Below are 10251 nucleotides of genomic sequence, written 5' to 3' on the forward strand. Positions count from 1 at the left end.
TGATGTTATTCTTGCATCCTCTCCAGCCTCCACAATGTCAGATACCTAATCATGCTAAAATGTAAACCTGATCAAGTCACTCTCTTACTTATAACTCATAAATGACTGATAATCATTCACAGGAAAACATACTAACTTATTACAGAATATTGGACTCTCCTGATCTGGTTTCTAAATGCCTTCTTGTATGTATTTCCCAAGACTGCTCTTGGAAAACCGTATTTCACATTGACAAACTACTTGGCTACTAAAGCTCTAGGCATTTTCTCATACTGTTCTTTACAACAGGAATACCTTTCCTTCCCTTGAGCGTCTGGTAACTCCTGCCAAGTTTTAAAAACTCCTGTGAAGTATCATAGCCTTGAGGATTTTTCTTCCCTTCCTCCTAAAGAGGGGTTATATGGTGTTTTTTTATGAGTCTTTATAAACTCTGTGGACCTCTTAGATTTAGAACTTTTCTTATTTACTGTATAGAAGACATCCATATGTCAAACATTGGCAATACCATGGTGAATGAAAGCCAAAATCTTTGTACTCATAGAGCTTATGATCCATGGAAGAGGATCCACAGAAATTTAAAAAAGCACAGGTGCAAACTGGATAATTACGATTTTGTTAAGGTTATAATGGAAATAAATGGGGAGAGGCTATGGAGAAGCATGGCACAGGGGAAGAAGAGAAGGAGAGTTGCATGAGGTAGGGTGGTCAAGGGTGGCCTCTCTGTGACATGAAAGATGATAAAATGCTAGCTAGATAAAATGTGAACAGTGCAGAGAAAACCATTAGTTAAAAGGATCTGAAAGTGAGAAGACGGTGAGGCAGGAGGAACATTTTAGTGTGTGGAAGAGGCCAGCTTGACTGGAGTATAGTGAGTAAAGGAGAGAATGGAGGAGGTGACTCTGCAGCCCACAGTGTGGGGTATGAATTTTGGAAAGCATTCTGAGCATAATAAGTTACTGAAGGGCTTTGAGCTGGGGAGTGACTTGATCCAATTTCTGTTTTTAAAGGTCACTCTGGCTGCTAATTGATTTGGAATTGTGCAAGAGTGGAAACTAAAAGATCATCTGCTAGTAAACCAAGTGAGTACCATCAAGAGTCTCGATCAGGAAAGACTATATATTAACCTCTATGATTAAGAATGTGAAACTCTCGGACTCTGATCGTGGTATAATGCTGATGGGGAATTAAGTGTCTGCCCATATTTTATTGAGTTTACTCATATTATTACATTATTGAATATATTTTGAGTAATGTTACTCTAGCCGTCTTTCCCATATCTATGTTTTTTTCTCATAATTTTGTAGAATTTGAAGTTTTTCAGGAATACACCTGCCATTTGGTAACAGGGTTGCATATATACATATTGCTGTTACTACATCAGAAACATTTGTACTTCTTTCATTGTGTCAAAGATGTTGATACTTGGCGTGTTGACAATGAAAGTGTCACATGGTAAAAAAAAGAAACATTAAGAAGAAATGTGGGGAGAAACTATGCATGTTGCAAATACATAGTATGCAAATTTCAACAAAGAAAGACTAACTTAGTTTCAAAAATGACTTATTCAGCAGCAAAATGCATTCAAAGTACCCCACCACACTCAGATCCTGTAATCCATAGCTGACCTTTAGTTTCTGAAATTGTGTGTGTGTACGTGTGTGTACGTGTGTGTGTGTGTGTGTGTGTGTGTGTGCGCGCGAGCATCTATGTACTGTCAGGGTGGTAATTGTTGTCTTTAGCCCAAGACAAAAAGAAATGTATCTTTTAGTGATAGCAAAAATAATATAAAATGCTTAAATTTGGATGCACATATAAAATTTTTGATAAATATATGACCCCTTTATTTTAAAAAATACCACTTACATTACTTCAAGAGGTAAGGAAGGATACTGTGTGGCTTAGGGGTTACTGCTGGTAGTGGCTGTGGTGGGATGTGTGTGTATGTGTGTGGGGGGGGGAGAAAGAGAGAGAGAGAGGTAATTGAACTTGTATTGAAAGTTATTGTTGTAGTAATACATCAATAGGGAAGCATGACAGATCAGTGCAGGAAACAGAAAAATAATAAATAATGTTGACACAACTGGTTAGAAGTTTTGGAAATAATTATTTTGGAACACCATGAACATAGATTCTAAATGAATTTAAAAGTGAAATATTGAAACAAATGAAATTTCAATGGCGAAGAGTTTTCTAAGCAAAAAGCATTCGAGAAATGACTATGAGAAAGACTTATGCATACAAAGAATTAAAAAAACTTAGTATCCAAATATAATACACAAAATTAAAAGGCAAAACAAGGGAAATTATTCAAAATAAATATGACTGAGAAGAGCTTATTAAATAGAAAAGAAAAACACTAAGATTCAAAGAATAAAAAGACCAGCCTCCTCAGAGAAAAAGAAATCCAAGTGGAAAATATCATTTGAAAATGCATTCTACTTTTCTGACCTCTAAAATGGAGAAGTTTACCAGCACGATAAAAGATATCGCCTGCAAAATGTGATCAGATTAAATACAAAAGAATAGCCAATACCAGAAAGGATTCGGTGAAAATACTTCTCTTATAAGTTGCTGGTGATAGTTTAAACTGAAAAGGAATTGGAAATATGTGTGTCCATCTTTGGAAGGGTTCAAGCCCTTCACCCTAGGAGTATCTCTTCCAGGAATTCACCCTGGAGTTATATTTTACAAGGCAGGCAATAGTTACAAGGCAGACATAAATAAGTATTTTTATTTATGCACACAAAAGAAAAATAACTGTTATCTATTGTTGGAAACAACTGGAGAGACTCAAAAGTCAATAATTGTCAGCTAGTTCAATTAAAAGCTGAATATTCATTTAATAAATAATGTGTAGCTATTAAAATAACATGTTTTAAAGGTTAATGTCACACAAAATAATCATATTATGATAAGTGCTAATCACGGATAACATTTTCAACACAAGATTAGCACCTGCAACAATGATAAAACTTATAAGAAGGAGATAACTATACTCATAATTAAGAAAGGTTACCTATGTGGGGTCGGGGGGATGCCTGGGTGGCTCGGTTGGTTAAGTGTCTGACTCTTGATTTCAGCTCAGGTCATGATCTCATGGTTTGTGAGTTCAAGCCCTATCTTGGGAACTGTGCTGACAGTGTGGAGTCTGTTTGGGATTCTCACTCTCCCTCTCTCTCTCTGCCCCTCGCCAATCATGTTCTCTCTCAAAATAAACAAATAAACTTGAAAGAAAGAAAGAAAGAAAGAAAGAAAGAAAGAAAGAAAGAGAGAGAGAGAAAAAAGAGAAAAAGAGAGAAAGAAAGGTTACCTATGGGTAATAGGTGGTTTTTGTTCTGATTTACATTTTCTAGGTTTTTGATAAAGATGATACAATGATTTTAGTTTTTAAAACAGTCAAAGCAGAATACAATGTTCCTCTTTATTGATTTTTATCATATGCCAGAGAATATTGTTTTAACATTACCATGGGAGCTCTTAGCATTTGGGGGGATAAAATTAGATGCCCCTGTAACCTCTGAGATATACACACACACACACACACACACACACACACACACACACACATATATATATAAATAATTTATGGCATATAACTTATGATATACAAAATTATATATAATATATATATCATATATATATATATATATATATATACACACATATATATACATATATGTATGGGGTGCCTGGGTGGTGGTATATATATATATATCTGCGTGGTTATATATATATATATATATATATATATATATACACACACACACACACACACACACATACATTTATATATATTTTTATATATTTTTACATATTTATATATATTTATATATTTTTATATATTTATATGCTTATATATATAAATATATACTTATATATTTATATATATATAAATATATACTCATATATTTATATATATATAGATATATATATATGGTGGTATATTTATATACCTGAGTGGGAAAATATATATATATATATATATATATATATATATATATAATTTTTGTGTGTTTAGAGGCTGAATCCACAAATGTTTCCAAATCCATTGTTTTCTATATTCCTAAAACAACCTGTCCTTTTCCTATAAAAAGGAAAGGATAGGCTTTTCTCCCCCCATTTCCAGTTACTGCAGATAGCATGGTGAGGCTATTATCAAGGTTCCAACTTGTAAATCCTGAAGCTAATTTATTTTTATTAGTCCACTGCAGTTTCAGGCAAAGGATCACCTTCGGTGAAGCAGTGTCCTCTCTATCTGAGTGCACAGTCTTTAAAGGAAAATACATGAAGTGGGTGGGAGTGACAGAGGACAATCTGATCAATTGTTTCAATCCTAAAGACAAATTAGTTCACTAGGGTGCATCAGTGTCACATCTGCCTGATGACAGCTGGAAATCTTTACTCCTTCATGTGTTGGTTCAAGTACTCAAAGATTTATTACGGCCTCTTCTGTAGCAGATCAAGACTATTTTGCAGGCTGAGGATATAAAGTGAAATAAAACACAGTCCCCGATGGGTGAATTTTTAGTGGTATGTAAATTATGTCTCAATAGAGCATTGAAAATAACAGCAAGAAATCCCAGACCTCAGGGAGAATGCTGTTAGGTGGAGAAGGAGCGTTGTCCATAACTGATAGTAAATACCATATGGTAATCCATACATTATAGATTTATATACTGTTTCCTTGGGATTTACAAGAGAAAGCCATTAGCTGTAGGCGTGCCATGGAGGGTGTAAAAATGGTTGCGAGAGGAGATGGACTTTTACCTAAATATCTGAGTAGTTATTTCCCTAGTGACTATATAGAAGCAGAGAATTCTGGGAAGAGGAGGCAAAGCGTTTAAAGGAATGGAGATGAAAAAAAGCTCCTCATTCTGTACTAGTCTCCACTCCTAGAATAAGTGGCCATGCTTTTACACAATGGCTTTCCTGTTATGTCTTTTAGAATTTGTTATCCCAATTTTGTTCTAAATCATTTAGTGACCCTTATTGTTTCCCACCAAACACTGTTCCTGTTAGTGATTGTATAAATTTGGGCATGTGAAAGAATGATAGAAAGTCACAGAAAAAGATAATTAAGTTTCTGTGGCTCAGAAAAGTTTAAAAACTTCTGCCAGTTCACACCACCAGTAAGTATTGCATCCAGAAGATGCATCAAAGGGATGAGCAATGAAAATACTAATGGTTTCAATGGGAAATCAGAGCAGACTTGGCTCTCATTCTTCTATCTCACATTCCCAATCAACTTTTGGTCTAGGCAGGTAGGAGCCAGAGTTCTACTAGGGCTGCTTCTGAATGAAGCTGGTCCCTTCATGTTCCTAGGGACTTTGTTCTTGCCTTGTTGTTTACATCTCCACAGATTAAGATTTTACTGGAAACCCCAGTCCCTTGAAACAATAAAACAGTAACGCAACAGAAACAACAGCACTTACTGAACACAGTACGTACCAAGCACCGTCCTTTTACATATATGAACTCAATTAATTCTTGGGAAAACCCCCTGCAGTAAACATTACTAGTGCCCCTTGGGACGGATATTGGGACCAAATAACATGATAAAATCACAAGGGCTTGATACATGTGTTCCTGATCCTGTACTCATTTTTCCTTATCCTGTGTTACACGTTTTGCCTTTACTCTGTTACTGAATGTCCATTCAGTTTCTCACCAACTGGGTTTTTATCATGCGCCTCAATTCTCTACTGATTGCATTACCCATGTAGTAAGTGGATCTCGTAATTCTGAACCTCAGTTTCTTCATTACTATTACTTTCAGAAAGTTGTTTTGAGTCCTTACCAACACTACTGGACCTTCCTTAAATGCTAGCCAGTCTCTCAGATCTTACCCTTCTTTGCAAATTGAGTCTTAGCTGTGATATTGATCTGTACTCAAGGTAATGAAATCCTATTTGTCACACCTCCATTGGCTCTTCACCTGCTAAGGAATATTTCCAGGTTCATAGATTCATAGATCCCTAATCTCTTCCTTCCCGCTTTCTCGTCTCTGCCTCTCAGTTAACCTGGTTCAGTTCACCATGGATGCAACCAAGAAAAGGTAGCATTATTTAGTCCTTTGCTCATTGTTAGAAGGTGCAGGAGGGTCAAAAATGTATCCTCCACCCTGAGAAGGTACTTTAATATAGAAAATCAAAGCAAACTACCTCATACCTTTTACACAGAGTTTTATTCAGGGTAACTTACCTACAGGGGCAATGGGTGAGCGGAAGATCCAGGGCCCTGTGTATGTAGGTATTCCCCACCCCTAGTCTCCCCCAAGTCCAGACCTTAATCCCCAGCTTTTATGGAGTGAGGAGCGTGATGGTGAGGTCACAAGGTTGTTATCTAAAGTGGGGCCCTCTGTGCACCAGTGTGGAGAACAAGATGGAGGGCCAAAGATGGAAATCAGTGTTAATAGCACTGCTACATTCATGTGAGATGTAGCAATGGTAAATAACTGAGGGTTTCACTCTCAATGTTAAATTGAGCCCAGAAGGTTAAAGCTCAGTAGGATTGTGCGGCATGCTAACTCTTACTTCCTTCACTATATGGAGAGTAGTTCAGATTGAGTATTTAACATTCTAAAAGCACTCTACAGTTAACAGAAAAGTAGAAGGTGTAAATATTGTAAAATGCAATCTCTTCCTTTTGTCTTGAACTTTAAAATCTTTTACTCAATCTTTTCATGTCCTTAGAATTAACTGAGTTTATTTCTACACTGAACTCAAACATCAGTTATGCAAATCAAAGGCAAATTAGGTTTTTTTTAAACTAGATTGCTTAGAATACTCTTCATAAAGGTTCATTATGCACAAGGAATTTAGCATCTCTTAAATACCTCCAACAAGTATAGTAATTACCATAGCAACTTAAAAGATTAAATTTATTTGGCAAAGCAGTTTTTCCAGGTTATTTGGTTATTGTCCAAATTTGTGATAGATTTGCTGTCCGGAGAATTTTGTTATTCTATGCAGTTATTAATCCTATGACATTATGATCATTTTAATGATATAAAGCTGTATTATGATTTCTAAATACTCATCCTAGAAGTTTATTTCCTTAGTATATTGGAATACTTAAGACTACACTTAAACCTGCTTTCTTTTTTAACGTTTATTTATTTTGGTGGGGGAGGGGCAGAGAGAGAGGGAGAGAGAGAATCCCAAGCAGGCTCAGTGCTGTCGGCACAGAGCCGGACACAGGGCTTGATCCCATGAACTGTGAGATCATGACCTGACTGCTTAACTGACTGAGTCACCCAGGCACCCCTTAAAGGTGCTTTTATTAGCAGGCATGTTAACAGTTTCTTTCAAATTCAATTAGCTCTATGCTTTGGATGTTGAACAGATATGATAGGATTATTTACATAAATGGCACAGCTTATTTTCTATCAAGTCTTCATTTAGCTTTCACTAAATAAAACAAGTTTTCTTTAAGTCAGTTCTCCTGTTATTCCAAATGTTGGCATAAACTAATCGCAAGTATTGATTAAGAAATGAGAACAAGCTATCAATTATTTCATCAAATCCCCCATTCCACTCTGGCTCCATTACAAACAGCTCTTGGGACGCCTGGGTGGCTCAGTCAGTTAAGCATCTGACTTCAGCTCAGTCATGACCTCAGGTTCGTGAGTTCAAGCCCCGCATCAGCCTGTATGCTGACAGCTCAGAGCCTGGAGCCTGCTTCTGACTCTCTATCTCCTTCTCTCTCTGCCCCTCCCCCGCCCATACTCTGTCTCTCTCTGTCTCTCAAAAATAAATAAAACATTTGAAAAACAAAAGTAAAAAAAAAAACAAACAAAAGAAAAAAAGAAAAGAAAAACAAACAGCTCTTAAATCTCTGCTAATTTTTTCTGCTTCTTGGGGAAGCAGAAATTTGAGGAAAATTGAGATCTACTCTGATTCTGATAGATATGATCCCACACCCCTTCTGGTAAAACAGTTAGTTTTGTAAGCAGTTGCTGATTTATTAAACTTACCATGAAAGTGAAGATGGGGGGTAGATATTTTAGATGTGAATTTTCCATTTTCCACTCCAAATTAGAATTCAAAAGTGTCATGATATTAAAAACTTTGTAGGCTCTCTGTATGCACTGGTGGAACATTTAGATGAGAAGTGAAAAAATATTTCCATCAATCAAATATTTTTGCCTACATAGTATCAGAAATTGGAATATCTATAAATATTTGCTTTTCTTACTTTGAGCCAGATGTTTGACACATTACAGTTACAGCTCTCTGCCGCTGAAACCTTCTGTCACTTAATCTCAGATTGGCCACTTCTCCCAGAGACTTAGTCTCTTTATCAGTCGAGGCAGAGAATGACGCCCATGCAGGGTTGTTAGTATACAAATGTAGTACGATGTAAAAAAGCGTCTGATACACAGGTATTGATGGTGATTATATTTAGTTTCACTGAATTTTCACCTGGAAAATTGCTAGATGTGAGCTCATGAAAAAAAAATTGTCCTTTTTTTTTTTTGTTTGTTTAAATTGAGCTTAAATTTTCCTAAATTAAGACAAAGGTAAATGGCACATTTATTCCATGAGATACGTAATAGAAATGCAATGATCTGTCTATAGTCTTATTTTTTAATGCAAGAAATATTTATTAATTTTATAAAATTAGTTCTCAGACTAGTAGAGAGATATTGATTAGCTAGGTTCAGAGTTTACGAGAGAACCAATTTCTAATAATCTACCATCATCCCATGCATTTAATATTTACCTGTCAGCTTCAGTTTTATAAGGTTGGGAAAGAATAACTGTGTCTCATAAAATTAATGAGGATATGAATGAATTACTTTTACTTGAGGTATTCTCCAAGATGCAACATACTTAGATAGGTAGATGGGTTTAAGAGCTGTTAAGATAAAATATATACATTTGTAAACAAATTCATTTTTACCAATTATTTAATTTTTAATAAAAATGGACTAACAGAACACCAAATAAGAGTAATTTTCATATTATGAACCAGTGTAAATGAGAAAGTTATGATACAATATTTGATACTTTAAACTTTGTGGCATAAATTAATATGAATTTCATAAATCTATATTTTGAATAAATAGTCCCACAAGAAGAGTATTTCTCTTCTATATAAAGGCTTGATTTTTTTAAGCTAAAAATCAGTCAAATCTTTTAAAGAAAATAAAATTTTCAATATTTCAAATTTATGAAGAGTAATCTACTAATAAATCATATATACAATAGTAAGCAATTGATTTCACACACTGCAACTGATCAAGCATTTCACCATCTTTCTTTTGACAGGAAATATTTGGAAGAACATTTGTCTAAGCTTAAAGTCAGTCCAAATCTTATCTGTGTTGTAAGGAGGGAATATGCTCCAAATGTAAACATATTTATTGTTACTACGGAATATAACAAAATTTTTTCTAAAACTGTTTTTACTAGATAAGGAAGATACCTCCATAATGGCAAATATTTTAAAAATTGGGTGTTCTCCCTTTAGCAGAAGATCTATGTAAGCTACCTTGAAAGATAGTGTAAAATTGTTCACAAAACAGCCAGAATAAATGAAAAGATCATAGTAGATAGATATTCCACTACATCATCCTTCATTCCACTCTAGTTGAACGACAACTGGGAACCATAGTTGTGCAGATCCTTTACACTGGATTTGTAAGACATTCACTTACATTTATAAAATTAAAGTATGGCTTAATTATGGCCTCTGGTAAGTTAAGAAAAAGAAGACATGAATCTTTTATTCCAATATCCCATTATTGAATACAATAATAAAGTCAGATACTTAGAACAATTAGTTATTTATTCTCTCATTTATTCATCCATGGAAACTTTATTGAACCTCTACTATCTTTGGGCACTAAACTGAGAATTAAAACACATAAAGACATGACTGAATGGAAGAAGATATTTGCAAATAACATATCTGATAAGAGGCTGGTATCCAAAATATATAAAGAACTTATTCAACTCAACACCAAAAAAATGCCATAAATAATCCAATTAAAAATGGGCAGAAGGGGTCCTTGGGTGGCTCAGTTGGTTAAGCATCTGACTTTGGCTCAGGTAATGATCTTGCACTCTTTGTGAGTTCAAGCCCTGTGTCTCAGGCTCTGTGCTGACAGCTCAGAGCCTGGAGGCTGCTTTATATTCTGTGTCTCCCTCTCTCTCTGCCCCTTCCTCCCTACCTCTCAAAAGTAAATAAACATTTAAAAAAATTTTTTTAATGGGCAGAAGACATGAACAGATATGTTTCCAAAGA

The sequence above is a fragment of the Lynx rufus genome, unplaced genomic scaffold, assembly GCF_022079265.1.
Source record: "Lynx rufus isolate CCGP_SWC_20201006 ecotype Redwood Valley unplaced genomic scaffold, mLynRuf1.p SCAF_1, whole genome shotgun sequence".
Lineage (NCBI taxonomy): Eukaryota > Metazoa > Chordata > Mammalia > Carnivora > Felidae > Lynx > Lynx rufus.